This window comes from Urocitellus parryii, chromosome 4, assembly GCF_045843805.1.
Source record: "Urocitellus parryii isolate mUroPar1 chromosome 4, mUroPar1.hap1, whole genome shotgun sequence".
NCBI classification, from domain to species: Eukaryota; Metazoa; Chordata; class Mammalia; order Rodentia; family Sciuridae; genus Urocitellus; species Urocitellus parryii.
This window is the reverse complement of record NC_135534.1, coordinates 90,731,051-90,749,835: the sequence shown is the minus strand read 5'-3', so window position 1 is coordinate 90,749,835 and position 18,785 is coordinate 90,731,051. Positions and strand designations below refer to the sequence as shown.

Below are 18,785 nucleotides of genomic sequence, written 5' to 3'. Positions count from 1 at the left end.
TGTATTGTGAGAATTGTGACCTAATTAAGTGGATTGATCCACTGATGTGAACTGCAGGTGGAATGTGGCTGGAGGAAATAGATTACTGGTGAGTGGAGCTCTTTCTGCTTCCTGGTTGCCATGCCCTTCCACCACGATATTCTGCCTCACCTTGGGTCCACAGCTATGAAGTCGGCCAGCCATGGACTGAACCTCTAAAATTGAGCCAAAATTGTACTCCTTTAATTGTTCTTGTCAGGTCTTTTGGTCACAGTGATGAAAAAGCTGACTAAAACGTCCCTTAAAGCCACCAGAGCCCTCATAACCTAAAACACCTCTGCAAGGTCTTACCTTTCAGTGCTATCACACTGGCAATTAAATTTCAATTTAAGTTTGGGAGGTAAGAAGCATTCAAGCCATAGCAGATACTCTCTATTAATAAGTTCAGTTTTCTGATTCTAAGATTTTAAAAAAGCCTTTTAGTATTTTTTTTTCTTTCTTTATAAATCTTCCCTCCCCAGCTTTCTGTGGCTTTACTCTGGGCTTGTGTAACTTGCTTTTGACTGATTGGTCTTGAGTTAAAGATTATGTCTGGAGGTGGGGAGGAGGTCCTCTTGGTTTTTCAGCTAATCCCTTTTTAAGAAATTGTTATATGTGCCTAGAAAACTACATACGAAATATACAGAAATGTTGGCTAATGACATCACTCAGTTGACAGAAGAGACAGTACCAAGTATAGCTACCCACAAACCAAACTAGCCCTGGGAGGATTCAAGGATCCATTTAAGAATCTGGAGCGAAACAAAGAATATCCACATATAAAAGATTGCTGGTGGGATTGGATACTTGACAAGCAGAGAGCTAAGAAGTAGAGGCTGTGGGTATAAACCACCTGGGCTGCTTCACTAAGGACACCAGCATCTTTTTGCACAAAGTTAATAGTCATTTCCACTAGAGCAGAGAGAGCCCCAAAACCCCCTTTCTTCATGAAGCAACCAGTATTTGCCACTCTAGGATGAGAGCTGCCATCTTTCCCAACCCCCTGAATGTACCTAGTGCTTAAACCTGTGACCTCTGTGCAAATACATTCTATATATGGGCTGTGTACTATACACACACACACTTCAGACATGGGAGCCATTGCCGTAGCAAGCTAGTTTGTACCCTGTCCTCTAGAGTCAAGTCTGTTCGTGTCAGTGCTCCAGACACCAGGTTCAACTGCCACTGAAAGCTAGACCATGCTCCAGACCCTGGCTCCAAGGCTGTGCAGCATGCCCACATCTCAAACACCAAAGCTACTACTACAGCAAAGGTACTCACTCCTATGATCCTAAAGCCACTGTCTCCTTGTATATGCCCAGACACCAGCTCAGCCACCACAGAGAACGAGGCGTCACCTTGATCTCGGGCACTGTAGCCATGTGCACACACATGCTCTTACCTCCAGTTTCCTGGCTGCTTCATAAGCACCCACTTATCAACTCATCAGCTGCAATGCCTGACTCTGGGAGCCTATGCCTTTACATCCTCGACCTCTTGACCATGGTCCCTCCACATGGACCCATGCTTTGGGCTATTGCTCCATAGGAGTTCCACAGGGTCCACAAACTTTAACAAATTGACTGCTAAAGACAAAATTATTTAAAGTGGTAGCTAGATAAGACACCTCCCCTCATTGCTTGTAGACCAGATACTGGACACTAAAGAAAACCTGGATGCAAAAACGCTGATGCCAGAAAATAGGTGGGACCCAAGACAGCGGCCCAGAGGAGGCAGCAGTCTGTGTCACTCTGTGACCTGGGATCCAAGTTGTGAGAATACTGCTCTGCCAGGAAGCAGCGTACCTGTCCAGGCCTCAGTGTCAGAGTAGGTCTCCCAACTATATGCCCACGATGGACTACCGGGTTCCCCAAGAGAGATGACTGGTGGCAGCAGCAGCACCCACAAAGAACTTTTGACCGGCCACCCAAGCAAAAATCATGGATGCCACTCCCACACAGGACACCCGGCAGCTTCCCGTGAGTAGGAACTGTCAAGATGCCACTACCCCTGTGTGGACCCCCATCTACCAACATGGGGCTCCACCAGTGGCTGCCATCTTGGGACTCTCCATTTTTTTTTTTTCAGAGCTTGATATTAGCAGCAGACATAATCCCCTAAGTGCAGTAGCCTGCCTGCACCGGGGAACTTCACACAGGTTTTGAAGTCAGCTGACACTACAAGCCACAGAGCTTGCCATTGAACTCATCATCCAACACCATCGCTGGACTCCCCACACCCGAACTGACACCCACCACTGAATGCAGGAGCCTCTATCTTGGGTCACCTTCATCACCATCTTCCAGTTTCTAACAACCCCCTTTCCCCAGCAGCCGCTAACCTGGTGCAATGGCACCCTGGTTACCTTCACCTTCCTGAGGTGGAGATACCAGCTAACAACAGATGACCCCACCTATTGGATGAGAAGGGAAGCAGGAAAGACACTGACCTCCAATCAAAACAAGTCTTATGCCTTCCTTCAAGATATTTTTTCTTTTTTTCCCCCTCCCCATCTCCTTTCTCCGGCCCTCACATCCCCAACATATGTGAAACCAAGTACTTTACATGAATTAGGATTTTGAGGACTGGAATGTATGAATAGTATATTATAGTTGTGTTATATATTCTTTTTAATTTTATTAATTTTTTCTTTTTCCCCCCACCAATTTCTGCTATTTTAACATTTTTAATTTTTCTTGATATATATGTGTGTTTGTTTTATGCACTCTACTTTCTTCCCACTTACTTATCTACCCAAATTTACTTCCTCTGCTTTCTCCTGCTGCTAATATCAAGCTCTGAAAAAACATGGATGCCAACTATTTATACCCAGCAAAATTAAGCTTTAGGTTTGATGATGAAATAAAAACCTTCCATGAAAAACAAAAGTTAAAAGATCTTAATAACTCAAAATCCTGCACTACAGAACATCTTGGTAAAATATTCCATGAAGAGGAATTGAAAAAAAAAATGAGAATCAGCAAAGGGATGTATTACACTAAAGGAAAAACTAATCAACAGAGAAACCAAGTCAAGTTAAATACCAAAAATTAAAAAAAAATGGCTGGAAATACAAATCATGTCTTAATAATAACTCTGAATGTTAGTGGCTTAAACTCACCAATTAAAAGACATAGACTGGCAGATTGGATTTTTTAAAAACAATATGCTGCCTCCAAGAGACTCATCTCATAGGAAAACACATCCACAGACTGAAGGTGAAAGGTTGGGAAAAATCATACTGCTCACATGGACTGCGGAAACAAACGGGTTTCCATCATATCAAATAAAGTAGAACTCAAGCCAAAGTTAATTAAAAGGGATAAAGAAGGATATTTCATACTGCTTAAGGCAACAATTCATCAATAAGAAATAACAATAATAAATTTATATGCCCCAAACAATGGAGCATCTATGATCATCAGACATACTCTTATCAGGTTCAAGAGTCAAATAGACCATAACACAATAATTCTGGTTGACTTTTAACACACCTCTTTTACCACTGGATAGATCATCCAAACAAAAGCTAAACAAAGAAACTAGAAAGAAACTAGAACTAAATAATACAATCAATAACTTAGACTTAACTGACATAGAATATTTCATCCTTCAATGAACAAATATACTTTGTTCTCAGCAGCACATGGATCCTTCTCTAAAATAGACCATATACTATGCCACAAAGCAACTCTTACCAAATAAAAAAAAGTAGAGCTACTACCCTGCATTCTATCAGATCAGAATGGAATGAAATTAGAAATGAATGATAAAATAAAAAATACAAGCTACTCCAACACCTGGAGACTAAATAATATGCTACTGAATGAACAATGGGCTGCAAAAGACATCAAGGAGGAGATTAAAAGATTCTTAAGAGCTGAATGAGATTTGGTTCCTTCATCTATTACCAGCTGAGCTACTGGATTGTCAGCCAGATTGACAAGATTAGCTTGTTGTCATGTAGAAGGTGCCTATTTTATAAAGTGTTAACCATCGATGCCCTCTGCCATCTAAAGGAGATTATATCTCCCTTCAAAATGACTTTTAGATTTGAGCTGCATGAATTCCAGGGCAAATTAAATGTGTAGCTTGGAGGGATCCAACATGGCGGCCGGCGAGGAAGCAGCGACTCCAACGTCTCCACTTTAACGGGATATGAAAGACTCATCGAAACAGCTGCAGCCTAACTACGGAGGAACTTCTAGCATAACTTCCTTAAGAGGAGAGCTGCCGTGAACTGGTAGGTTTACTCGAAGTGACAGGTTGCCCCAGAGAAGTGGATCTTGGAAGGCCACGCGGGCACAGAGGTCTAGTGCCCCAACCATCAGCCGCTCCGGCAGGCGGCTCCCCCTGGAGGCCTAGCTCTCGCCCTGGGAGAAGCGGCCCCACCCACCCGCTTCCTAACCTGGCGGCCACAGCTACTCAGCGATAAAGGTGCCCACGTGGCGGGTGCAGAAGTTAAGTCCTGCAGACGCCAGCCACCTTTGCAACCCCCGGGAACCCTGAGTGGCTTGGCCCGCCCCGCCCGAACCGGCAGTCCTCCGCCATACGGGCTCCCCCGGGAGGCCTAGCTCTCGCCCTGGGAGAAGCGGCCCCACCTGCCCGGTTCCTAACCAGGCAGCCACAGCTACTCGGCAATAAAGGTGCCCTTGTGGTGGGTGCAGAAGTTAAGTCCTGCAGACGCCAACCACCTTTGCAACCCGCGGGATCCCTGGGCGGCTTGGCCCGCCCCGCCAGTCCTCCACCATACGGGCTCCCCCGGGAGGCCTAGCTCTCGCCCTGGGAAAAGCGGCCCCACCCACCCGCTTCCTAACCAGGTAGCCACAGCTACTCGGCAATAAAGGTGCCCACGTGGCGGGTGCAGAAGTTAAGTCCTGCAGACGCCAGCCACCTTTGCAACCCGCGGGAACCCTGAGCGGCTTGGCCCGCCCCGCCCGAACCGGCAGTCCTCCGCCATACGGGCTCCCCCGGGAGGCCTAGCTCTCGCCCTGGGAGAAGCGGCCCCACCCGCCCGGTTTCTAACCAGGTGGCCTCAGCTACTTGGAGATAAAGGTGCCCTCGTGGTGGGTGCAGAAGTTAAGTCCTGCAGACGCCAGCCACCTTTGCAACCCGCGGGATCCCTGAGCGGCTTGGCCCGCCCCGCCGGAACCGGCAGTCCTCCGACATACAGGCTCCCCCGGGAGGCCTAGCTCTCGCCCTGGGAAAAGCGGCCCCACCCGCCCGGTTCCTAACCAGGCAGCCACAGCTACTAGGCAATAAAGGTGCCCACGTGGCGGGTGCAGAAGTTAAGTCCTGCAGACGCCAACCGCCTTTGCAACCCGCGGGATCCCTGAGCGGCTTGGCCAGCCCCGCCCGAACCGGCAGTCCTCCACCATACGGGCTCCCCCGGGAGGCCTAGCTCTCGCCCAGGGAAAAGCGGCCCCACCCGCCCGGTTCCTAACCAGGCAGCCACAGCTACTCGACAATAAAGGTGCCCACGTGGCGGGTGCAGAAGTTAAGTCCTGCAGACGCCAGCCACCTTTGCAACTCGCGGGAACCCTGAGCGGCTTGGCCCGCCCCGCCCGAACCGGCGGCGGGTGCAGAAGTTAAGTCCTGCGGACGCCAACCGCCTTTGCAACCAGCGGGATCCCTGAGCGGCTTGGCCCGCCCCGCCCGAACCGGCAGCGGGTGCAGAAGTTAAGTCCTGCAGACGCCAGCCACCTTTGCAACCCGCGGGATCCCGGAGCGGCTTGGCCCGCCCCGCCTGAACCGGCAGTCCTCCGCCATCCGGGCTCCCCCGGGAGGCCCAGCTCTCGCCCTGGGAGAAGCGGCCCCACCCGCCCGGGTCCCAACCACGCGACCGCAGCTACTCGGCGATAAAGGTGCCCCCGCAGCGGGTGCAGGAGTTAAGTCCTGCTGATACCAGCCGCGTTTGCAAGCCGCCGGCACCCAGTGCGGCTTGGCCCACCCCGCCTGAACCGGCAGTCGGCCTCCACCATCCGGGCTCCCCCGGGAGGCCTAGCTCTCGCTCCGGGAGCAGCCCCCTGCAAGCTAGGCGAACCTTTGACCCATCGGGAGGTTAGGCCCAGTAACCTGCGGAGTGATAGAGGTGCCCCTCGTGCCTGCTGGGTAGGCGGACCTTTGACCGACCAGCAGAGCAGACCTAGGGCCTCCCAGCGTGGTAGACGGATCACACCAATTGGAGGAGGATCACAGCCACTACATGCCCTGCAAGGGTGATTATTCAACTATACAAGAGCAATATAAATAAATAGAGGGAAAATTTCAAAACACAACAGTTTCACCAAGCAGAAAGAAACGCCAGCAGTATGAAAAGACAAGGAAAGAAAGGACCACAGGCAATGCAGGTCAACTCAACTTTAGAAGAGGTAATAGGTGCAACAGATGGAATGTCAGATAGAGAGATCAGGATATACATGCTTCAGATGATCTGGAGTCTCAAGGAAGACATGAGACAGCAAAATCAGATAATGAAAGATCACATTGACAAACAAATCCAGGAAGTAAAAGATCAATTTCACAGGGAGATAGAGGAAATAAAAAACAAACAAATAGAAATACTAGAATTGCAGGAAAAAATAAACCAACTTAAAAACTCAATTGAGAATACTACCAGCAGAGTAGATCACTTAGAAGAGAGAACATCAGACAATGAAGACAAAGTATTTCAACTGGAAAAGAACATAGACAGCTCAGCAAGTCTGCTAAGAAACCATGAACAGAACATCCAAGAAATATGGGACAATATCAAAAGACCAAATTTAAGAGTCATTGGGATACAGGAAGGCACAGAGCTCCAAACCAGAGGAATACACAGCCTATTCAATGAAATAATACGAGAAAACTACCCAGACTTGAAGAATGAGACAGAATCCCAAATCCTAGAAGCCTACAGGACGCCGAATGTACAAAACCATAAGAGATCCACACCTAGACACATTATAGTGAAGATGTCCAACATACAGAATAAGGAAAGAATTTTAAAAGCTACAAGGGAAAGGAAGCAGATTACATTTAGGGGTAAACCCATCAGGATAACAGCTGATCTCTCAACACAGACTCTGAAAGCTAGAAGATCCTGGAATAACATATTTCAAACACTGAAAGAAAATGGGTTCCAACCAAGCATCGTGTATCCGGCAAAATTAAGCTTCAGGTTAGAAGATGAAATTAAAACCTTCCATGATAAACAAAAGTTAAAAGAATTCGCAGCTAGAAAACCATCTCTTCAAAAAATCCTTGGCAAAACATTGCAGGAAGAGGAAATGGAAAATAACATTGAAAACCAACAATGGGAGGTAGGACAGTAAAGGGGGGAAAGTAGTCAAAGAGGATAACAAATCAGGTTTAGTAACATCAACAAACAAATATGGATAGAAGTACAAACCATATCTCAATAATAACCCTAAATGTCAATGGCTTAAACTCACCAATTAAGAGACACAGGCTAGTAGAATGGATCACAAAACAAGACCCAACAATATGCTGTCTACAGGAGACACATCTGATAGAAAAAGATATCCATAGACTGAAGGTGAAAGGTTGGGAAAAATCATACCACTCATATGGACAGCGGAAACAAGCAGGCGTGTCCATACTCATATCTAATAAAATAGATTTCAAGCCAAAGCTAATCAAAAGGGATAAAGAAGGACACTTCATACTGCTCAAGGGAACCATAAACCAACAAGACATAACAATCATAAATATATATGCCCCAAATAATGGTGCAGCGGTGTTCATCAAGCAAACTCTTCTCAAGTTCAAGAGTCTGATAGACCACCATACAATCATCATGGGAGACTTCAACACACCTCTCTCACCACTGGACAGATCTTCCAAACAAAAGTTAAACAAGGAAACTATAGAACTCAATAACACAATTAACAACCTAGACTTAATTGACATATATAGACTTTACCACCCAACATCAAGTAGTTACACTTTTTTTTCAGCAGCACATGGAACCTTCTCAAAAATAGACCATATATTATGTCACAGGGCAACTCTTAGACAATATAAAGGGGTAGAGATAATACCATGCATCTTATCTGATCATAATGGAATGAAACTGAAAATCAATGATAAAAGAAGAAAGGAAAAATCAAGCATCACTTGGAGAATGAACAACAGGTTGCTGAGTGACATATGGGTTATTGAAGACATCAAGGAGGAAATTAAAAAATTCCTAGAGTTAAATGAAAACACGGACACAACATATCGGAATCTATGGGACACATTGAAAGCAGTCCTAAGAGGAAAATTCATTGCTTGGAGTTCATTCCTCAAAAAAAGAAAAAACCAACAAATAAATGATCTCATACTTCATCTCAAAATCCTAGAAAAAGAGGAGCAAAACAACAGCAAAAGAAGTAGAAGGCAAGAAATAATCAAAATCAGAGCTGAAATTAATGAAATTGAAACAAAAGAAACAATTGAAAAAATTGACAAAACTAAAAGCTGGTTCTTTGAAAAAATAAATAAAATTGACAGACCCTTAGCCATGCTAACGAAGAGAAGAAGAGAGAGAACCCAGATTACTAGCATACGGGATGAAAAAGGCAATATCACAACAGACACTTCAGAAATACAGAAGATAATCAGAGACTATTTTGAAGCCTTATACTCCAATAAAATAGAAGATAGTGAAGGCATAGATAAATTCCTTAAGTCTTACGATCTGCCCAGATTGAACCAGGAGGATATAGACAACCTAAACAGACCAATAACAATAGAAGAAATAGAAGAAACCATCAAAAGACTACCAACTAAGAAAAGCCCAGGACCGGATGGGTATACAGCAGAGTTTTACAAAACCTTTAAAGAGGAACTAACACCAATACTTTTCAAGCTATTTCAGGAAATAGAAAAAGAGGGAGAACTTCCAAATTCATTCTACGAGGCCAACATCACCCTGATTCCGAAACCAGACAAAGACACTTCAAAGAAAGAAAACTACAGACCAATATCTCTAATGAACCTTGACGCAAAAATTCTCAATAAAATTCTGGCGAACCGGATTCAAATACATATCAAAAAAATTATACACCATGATCAAGTAGGATTCATCCATGGGATGCAAGGCTGGTTCAATATACGGAAATCAATAAATGTTATCCACCACATCAATAGACTAAAAAATAAGAACCATATGATAGTCTCGATAGACGCAGAAAAAGCATTCGACAAAGTACAGCATCCCTTTATGTTCAAAACTCTAGAAAAATTAGGGATAACAGGATCATACCTCAACATTGTAAAAGCAATATATGATAAGCCACAGGCCAGCATCATTCTGAATGGAGAAAAATTGAAGGCATTCCCTCTAAGATCTGGTACAAGACAGGGATGCCCTCTCTCACCACTTCTGTTCAACATAGTCCTCGAAACACTGGCAAGAGCAATTAGACAGACGAAAGAAATTAAAGGGATAAAAATTGGAAAAGAAGAACTTAAATTATCACTATTTGCAGATGATATGATTCTATACCTAGCAGACCCAAAAGGGTCTACAGAGAAGCTATTAGAGCTAATAAATGAATTCAGCAAAGTGGCAGGATATAAAATCAACACGCATAAATCAAAGGCATTCCTGTATATCAGCGACAAATCCTCTGAAACGGAAATGAGGACAACTACTCCATTCACAATATCCCCCCAAAAAATAAAATACTTGGGAATCAACCTAACAAAAGAGGTGAAAGATTTATACAATGAAAATTACAAAACCCTAAAGAAAGACATAGAAGAAGACCTTAGAAGATGGAAAAATATACCCTGCTCATGGATAGGCAGATCCAACATCATCAAAATGGCGATATTACCAAAAGTTCTCTATAAGTTCAATGCAATGCCAATCAAAATCCCAGCTGCATTTCTTGTAGAAATAGATAAAAGAATCATGAAATTCATATGGAATAATAAAAGACCCAGAATAGCAAAAACAATACTAAGCAGGAAGTGTGAATCAGGCGGTATAGCGATACCAGACTTCAAACTATACTACAGAGCAATAGTAACGAAAACAGCATGGTACTGGTACCAAAACAGGCGGGTGGACCAATGGTATAGAATAGAGGACACAGTAACCAATCCACAAAACTACAACTATCTTATATTTGATAAAGGGGCTAAAAGCATGCAATGGAGGAAGGATAGCATCTTCAACAAATGGTGCTGGGAAAACTGGAAATCCATTTGCATCAAAATGAATCTGAATCCCTATCTCTCGCCTTGCACAAAAGTTAACTCAAAATGGATCAAGGAGCTTGATATTAAATCAGAGACACGGCATCTGATAGAAGAAAAAGTTGGTTATGATCTACATACTGTGGGAGCAGGCTCCAAATTCCTCAATAGGACACCCATAGCGCAAGAGTTAACAACTAGAATCAACAAATGGGACTTACTCAAACTAAAAAGTTTTTTCTCAGCAAAAGAAACAATAAGAGAGATAAACAGGGAGCCTACATCCTGGGAACAAATCTTTACTCCACACACTTCAGATAGAGCCCTAATAACCAGAATATATAAAGAACTCAAAAAATTAGACAATAAGACAACAAGTAACCCAATCAATAAATGGGCAAAGGACCTGAACAGACACTTCTCAGAAGAGGACATACAATCAATCAATAAGTACATGAAAAAATGCTCACCATCACTAGCAGTCAGAGAAATGCAAATCAAAACTACCCTAAGATACCATCTCACTCCAGTAAGTTTGGCAGCCATTAGGAAGTCAAACAACAATAAGTGCTGGAGAGGATGTGGGGAAAAGGGCACTCTTGTTCATTGCTGGTGGGACTGCAAATTGGTGCAGCCAATTTGGAAAGCAGTATGGAGATTTCTTGGAAAGCTGGGAATGGAACCACCATTTGACCCAGCTATTCCCCTTCTCGGTCTATTCCCTAAAGACCTAATAAGAGCATGCTACAGGGACACTGCTACATCGATGTTCATAGCAGCACAATTCACGATAGCAAGATTGTGGAATCAGCCTAGATGCCCTTCAATAGATGAATGGATTAAAAAAATGTGGCATTTATACACAATGGAGTATTACTCTGCATTTAAAAATGACAAAATCATAGAATTTGGAGGGAAATGGATGGCATTAGAGCAGATTATGCTAAGTGAAGCTAGTCAATCTTTAAAAAACAAATACCAAATGACTCCTCTGATATAAGGGGAGGAAACAAGGACAGGGTAGGGACGAAGAGCTTGAGAGGAAGATTTTCATTAACAGGGTTGAGAGGTGGGAGGGAAAGGAAACGAGAAGGGGAATCGCATGGAAATGGAAGGCGATCCTCAGGGTTATACAAAATGACATATAAGAGGAAAGGAGGGGTAAGACAAGATAATTCAAATGGAAGAAATGATTTACAGTAGAAGGGGTAGAGAGAGAAAAGGGGAGGGGAGGGGAGGGGAGGGGGGATAGTAGAGAATAATATAGACAGCAGAATACATCAGACACTAGAAAGGCAATATGTCAATCAATGGAAGGGTAACTGATGTGATGCAGCAATCTGTATACGGGATAAAATTGGGAGTTCATAACTCATTTGAATCAAACTGTGAAATATGATGTATGAGGAACTATGTAATGTTTTGAACGAGCAACAATAAAAAAAAATAAAAAAAATAAAAAAAAAAAGAGCTGAATGAGAACACAGATACAACGTGTTGAAATCTCTGGGACACTATAAAGGCAGTACTAAGAGGAAAGTTCATTGCATGGAGTTCATTTCTTAAAAGAAGAAAAAGTCAACAAATAAATTACTTTAACATTACATCTCAAAGCCCTAGAAAAAAAGAACAAAAAATAAACACCAAAAGCAGTAGAAGATAGGAAATCATTAAAATCAGAGCTGAAATCAATGAAATTGAAACAAAAGAAACAATTGAAAAAATTGACAACAAAAAGTTGGTTCTTTGAAAAAATAAATAAAATTGACAGCCATGCTAACAAAAAAGAGAGAAAACTCAAATTACTAACATACATGATGAAAAACAAAATATCACAACAGACACTACAGAAATACAGAAGATAATTAGAAATTGTTTTGAAAACTTGTACTCCAATAAAATAGAAGATACTAAAGGCATCGACAAATTTCTAGAGTTATATGATTTGCCCAAATTAAATCAGGATGATATTCACAATTTAAACAGATCAGTTTCAAGTGATGGAATAGAAGATGCCATCAGCAGCCTACCAACTAAGAAAAGCCCAGGACCAGATGGATATACAGCTGATTTCTACAAAGCTTTTAAAGAAGAACTAATACCAATACTCTTCCATTTATTTCAGGAAATAGAAAAAGAAGAAGCACTTCCAAATTTGTTTTATGAGGCCAATGTCACCCTGATTCCAAAACCAAAGACACATCAAAGAAAGAAAACTTCAGGCCGATATCTCTAATGAACATAGATGCAAAAATTCTCAATAAAATTATTCCAAATAAAATACAAAAACATCAAAAATATAGTGCACCACGATCAAGTAGGGTTCATCCTAGGGATGCAAGGTTGGTTCAACATATGGAAATTAATAAGTGTAATTCATCACATCAATAGACTTAAACATAAGAATCATATGATCATCTCAGTAGATGCAGAAAAAGCATTCGGCAAAATATAGCACCCCTTCATGTTCAAACACTAGAAAAACTAAGGGGTAACAGGAACATATCTACACATTGTAAAAGCTATAAATGCTAAGCCTCAGGCCAACAACATTTTAAATAGAGAAAAAATGAAAGAATTTTCTCTAAAACCTGGAACAAGACAGGGATGCCCTCTTTCACCACTTCTACTTAACATGGTTCTTGAAACACTGGCCAGAGCAATTAGACAAAAGAAATTAAAAGGATACAGATAGGAAAAGAAGAACTCAAATTAGCACTATTTGCCGACGATATGATTGTATACCTAGAAGACCCAAAAAATTCCACCAGAAAACTTCTAGAACTAGGAATGAATTCAACAAAATAGTAGTATACAAAATCAACACCCATAAATCAAAGGCATTTCTGTATATCAGTGACAAATCCTCTGTAAGGGAAATGAGGAAAACTACCCCATTCTCAATAGCCTCAAAAAAAAAAAAAAAAAACTTGGGAATCAACAAAAGAGGTGAAAGACATCTACAATGAAAACTATAGAACCCTAAAGAAAGAAATCAAAGAAGACCTTAGAAGATGGAAAGATCTCCCTTGCTCTTGGATAGGCAGAATTAATATTACCAAAATTACCATACTACCAAAAGCACTATACAGATTTAATGCAATTCCAATCAAAATCCCAATCACATTCCTCATAGAAATAGAAAAAGCAATCATGAAATTCATCTAGAAAAATAAGAGACCCAGAATAGCTAAATCAACCCTTAGCAGGAAGAGTGAAGCAGGTGAAATACCAGACCTTAAACTATACTACAGAGCAATAATAACAAAAACGGCATGGTATTGGTGCCAAAATAGACCTATAGACCAATGGTACAGAATAGAAAACACAGAGACTAACCCACATAAGTACAGTTATCTTATATTAGACAAAGGCACCAAAAACATACATTGGAGAAAAGATAGCCTCTTCAACAAATGGCACTGGGAAAACTGGAAATTCACATGCAACAAAATGAAATTAAACCCATATCTCTCACCATGCACAAAACTTAACTCAAAGTAGATCAAGGACCAAGGAATTAAACCAGAGATCCTGTGTCTAATAGAAGAAAAAGTAGGCCCCAGTCTCCATCATATCGGATTAGACCCCTATTTCCTTAATAAGACTCCTATAATGCAAGAATTAAAATCAAGAATTAATAAAAGGGATGAATTCAAACTAAAAAGCTTCTTAGCAAAAGAAACGATCAGTGAGGTGAATAGAGAGACTACATTTTGGGGACAAATTTTTACCACTTGCACATCAGAGCACTAATCTCCGGGGTATATAAAGAACACAAAAAGCTAAACACCAAAAAAAAAAAACCCAAATAATTAATAAATAGGCTAAGAAACTGAACAGACACCTCACAGAAGGTGATATACAATCAATCAACAAATATATGAAAAAAAATGTTCAACATAAGAAATGTAAATCAAAACTAAGGGGACAGGGGCTGTGGCTCAGTGGTAGAGTGTTTGCCTTATACATGTAAGGCAATGGGTTTGATTCTCAGCACCATATAAAAATAAACAAAATAAAGGTATTATGTCCATCTACTCCTAAAAATGTACATACATTTTTTTTAAAAAATTAAGATTTCATCTCACTCCAGTCAGAATGGAGCTATTAAGAATACAAACAATAAATGCTAGCGAGGATGTGGGGAAAAGGACAATTCATACATTGCTGGTGGGACTGCATATTGGTGCAACTAACATGGAAAGCAGTATGGAGATTCCTTGGAAACTTGGAATTGAACCACCATTTGACCCAGCTAGCCCACTCCTTAGTCTATATTCGAAGAACTTAAAAAAAAAAAATGGCATACTACTGGGACAGAGCCACATCAATGTTTATAGCAGCACAATTCACAATAGTGAGACTGTGGAACCAAATTAGATGCCTGTCAGTAGATGAATGGATAAGGAAAATGTGGCATATATACACAATGGAATATTACTCAGCAATGAAAGAGAATAAAATCATCACATTTGTAGGTAAATGGATGGAGTTGGAGAATATAATACCAAGTGAAGTTAGACAATCCCAAAAACCAAATGCCAAATGTTTTCTCTGATATAAGGAGGCTGATTCATAGTGAAGTTGGGAGGGAAAGCATGGGAAGATTAGACGAAGGGGAGGGGGGAAAGTGAGGGGGTAAAGAGTGTAAAAAAGATGGTAGAATGAGATGGACGTCATTACCCTAAGTACATGTATGAAGACATGAATAATGTGAATACACTTTGTATACAGCCAGAGATATGAAAAGATGGGCTCTATATGTGTAATATGAATTGTAATGCATTCTGCTATCATATATAACAAACCAAAATAAAAAGATAAAGTTTAAAACAAAAAAGGCTGATGTGTTTGTTATGGTTAAAAAGGGTAACCCTAAGGCAGAAAGAGAAAGCTCTACTGCAGTTGAAACCCTGTCCTGGTTAGAGGAATTGGTAGATGCTCCTTACCTATATATTTCAAGGTTGAAAAGAAGTTTGTTGCTACTGTTCACAAAAACAGTGGTGACAAAAACACTGGTACCAGAGTGGTTAAACTTCACAAAATACCTACATCCTACTTAAGATGTGCCACAAAAGCTATTGAGTCGCAGCAAAAACCCCTTCCTTCATTCAGCATATGCGAAAACTGAGCACCATTCTTGGGACTATCTTGATCATCCTCACTGAGCGCCACAGAGGTAAGAGTGATTCTCCTGAAGCAGCTGAACAGTGGCTTGTTACTTTTCACTGGATCTCTGTGTAATAGGTTCCTTTGTGTGGAACACACCAGAAATTTGTTATTGCCACCTCCACAAAGGTTGAGATCAGCCACGTGAAAACTCCAAAACACTTTACTGATGTTTCAAGGAAGCCAGACACCAAGAAGATGAGATCTTTGATGCAGAGAAATAGCAATACAAGATTACAGAGCAGCACTAAGTTAATCAGAAAGCTGTGGACTCACACATTTAACCCCAAACCATAGCTATTCCTCAGTGCCAGGGCAACATGTGCTCCATTTTGCTCTAACGAGAGTTTATCTTCACAAATTGATGTCCTAAATTTCTTACCAAGAATCTAAATAATTGATACATGTTGTATGTCTGCTTTTTTATTTTGCCACCATCAATTTGGTCTTTTAAACATATTCTTTCCTTCCTGGATGTGGGGTGGGACTCCGCTCGCATAATGAGGATTTTTCCTGTGCTATGGAGTGGGATTGGAAGAGAACTCGTTGGGCAATGGAGCCTGGTCCTCCCTAGCTTTTTTTTTTTTTTTTTTAGTTGTATTTGGATGCAATACTTTATTTTACTTATTTATTTTTATGTGGTGCTGGGGATCAAACCCAGGGTCTCACACCTGCAAGGCAAGTGCTCTACCACTTAGCTACAGCCCCAGCCCTAGTACTGCAGAATCATGTTTCCTTTGCATCTAGGTTTCTTCACTCAGCGCTGAGAGCCATAGCCAAGTAGGAATGACGCATGGCAATTTCCTTGTCAGCCTACCCAATGTTGCTTAGAGGGAGGACTCTCCATTGTGGAAATGGGTTTGCCTTGGACCCAGGTCATTTGCAGTGACATTGCATGAATGTTTGAGAGTTTTGGTTTGAAAGGTGACCTTGCTCAGGGATTAGGGTGGATCCGGGTTTAGGGTGGATCCTGCTGGGAATAGGGCGTATCCTGCTGCCTCAGGCACCCGCTCCTGGAGTTCCTGTTGAGTTCTCGTGGGGTTCTGGAGAGTATTTGGTACGCAGAGCCTGGTGGAGGTAGTGTATTTTCCCCAGAACGTGCGTGTAGAGTGCCGGTGAGAGTTCGGGAATAAAGAGTTGCTGTTGGAATCTATAAGGCTTGTGTGGTGACTCAGTTATTTTGTGCCCAGCCAGACTGTGGCAACTCAGTGCTTATAAGATTCTTTCAGAGTGATTTACTTAGACTGCTGATTTACTTTCATTGTGATCATATTAATTTATTCATCTACTACATACTTGCAGGTTTCCAATATTTGGTCATTGCAAATAATGCCAGTGTGAATTCTTGTATATGACCTCTGGTGCAAACTTGCATGTATTTATTTGTGTTTATAACTAGGACTAGAATTGCTGGGTGTGGGTGCATGGGCATGCACTGCTTTCACAGATAAAATGTTAAGTAATTTTCAAAGTGATTCACACTTTGCATGCACATGGAAGCGAGAGGGTTCCTGTTGTTCCATGTTCTCACCAACACCTGATTTGTCAGTCCCCAATTTTAGTAGTTTGGGTAAGTGTGCAGTGGTTTTGCACTGTGGTTTATTTTTCCATTTCCCTTATAACTAATGAAGTTAAACACCTTTTCACATATTTGTTGGCACCTTGACTATACTTCTGTGAAGTGTAAAGTATACTCCTGTGAAGTAAGTACCAATTTAAACTTCATCCCCATTTAACTGAAATAGTATATGGCATATACAATCTATTTTCATTAAATATTTATAACAAAAAAGTATTTCATTATATCCTTTGAAAATGCTTCAAAAATTTTGTTATTCTTAATACTTTCAGTTATTGTATATGGGAGTATAGATACATTGACAACTTCCAAATACATAATACCTATTAAAAGTGAAATATTTGATAAATACAAGCATTTTATATCTACTTCACTTGTGTGTGTTCATACAGATTCATTACTAGGCTTATAGTAAAGGGGAGAACACAATTTAAAGGATATCTTTGTATATAAACAGCTGACAACCTTGTGAAAATTCTTAAAGAGGAAAATGAGTTGGAGACCCGAGATGAAGTCCTAGAAGATTTCTGTTGTGGGAAGAATTCAGCTTTCAGTCCTTTTCCTGTAGCAGCACCACCACCCCGACCTTCCACCAGTACACACCCCTGCATACTAACACCTCTCTCCCATCTTGGGAAAAGATAGTCTTTTGTCCACAAATGTCTGGATTTATCACTTTCTAACTACTTGAAGACTATGTCCATTTCTATTAAAAGAATATTTATCATCAATTAATAAAACATTTAATTTCTATTAAAAACATTTATCATAATTGGTTAAAAAACCATTTAAAGTGCTTACTTTTATATGGAGCTTTTACCATGTTGATGCTACTGCTGATACTTAAAAAAGTTGAGGAGTATAGCTCAGTGATAGAACTTGTTTAGCATGCACAAAGCTGATTTCAATTTGCAGTGCACACACAAACATGTGCACACACACACAAAGTTTGAGACCACGTAGCAAAAGTCCTCCTGGAAGTCCTATACTACTGCTTTTCTATGGGATCAGGAAGGGAATTTCTGGGAACTCAGGCACAGGGGTATTAAAGAAGAAAAGAAAACAAACTCAACAACTGAAAGGGAAAACTAACAAAATCCAACAATATATTAAACAGATTTTAAAGAATACAAGAATAGTTCAACATGGGAAAACTAATACAATATACCACACTGATAGAACAAAATGGGGGATGGGTGACTATTTCAACTGATTCAGAAAAAGCATTTGGCAAAATTCAACATCCTTTCAAGGTAAAAATATTCAGAAAACTAGGAATAAAGAGAACTTCCTCAAAACTTGATCAATGGCAATTATTTAAAGAACAAAAAAAGCTAATGAGTTCAATGATAAAAATACTAGTCACTTTTCTCCTAACATCACCTACAATACAAATAAGCACACTTTTTCATCACTTGTATCTAACACTGCAGTGGAAGTTCCACCTTTCCATTAGATAAGAAAAAGTATTGAAAACAGGAAAGATGTAAAACTACTGTTTACAGACAGCATGACCCTACAATATAGAAAGTCCCCCAAAATCTACAAGAACTAATAAATTCAGCAAAGTTGCAGAGTTCAAGGTGAATATACAAAAAGTGTTGAATCCTAAAAGAATATTATTTTTTTACTTAGTTGTAGAATTTTATTAATTTTTACTTTTACTCCAAATTTTCTGTAAATGTGAGACAAAAATAAGTATGTGTTCTTTTATAATTACAAAAATTTTGAAGATAGATACTTAGGACGACTACAGCTTTCACTAAAGATAACTGAATTTATAAAAGGTTCAGAATTTCTGGATGAGGTTTCTAATTAGTCCTGC

At 40.8% G+C, this 18,785-nt stretch overlaps 1 pseudogene; it reads left to right on the top strand.

Moving 5' to 3' along the window:
- Window positions 1–1,958: 1,958 nt before the first annotated feature.
- LOC113185381 (large ribosomal subunit protein eL6 pseudogene) lies at window positions 1,959–15,754 on the top strand (annotated as a pseudogene).
- Window positions 15,755–18,785: the final 3,031 nt, after the last annotated feature.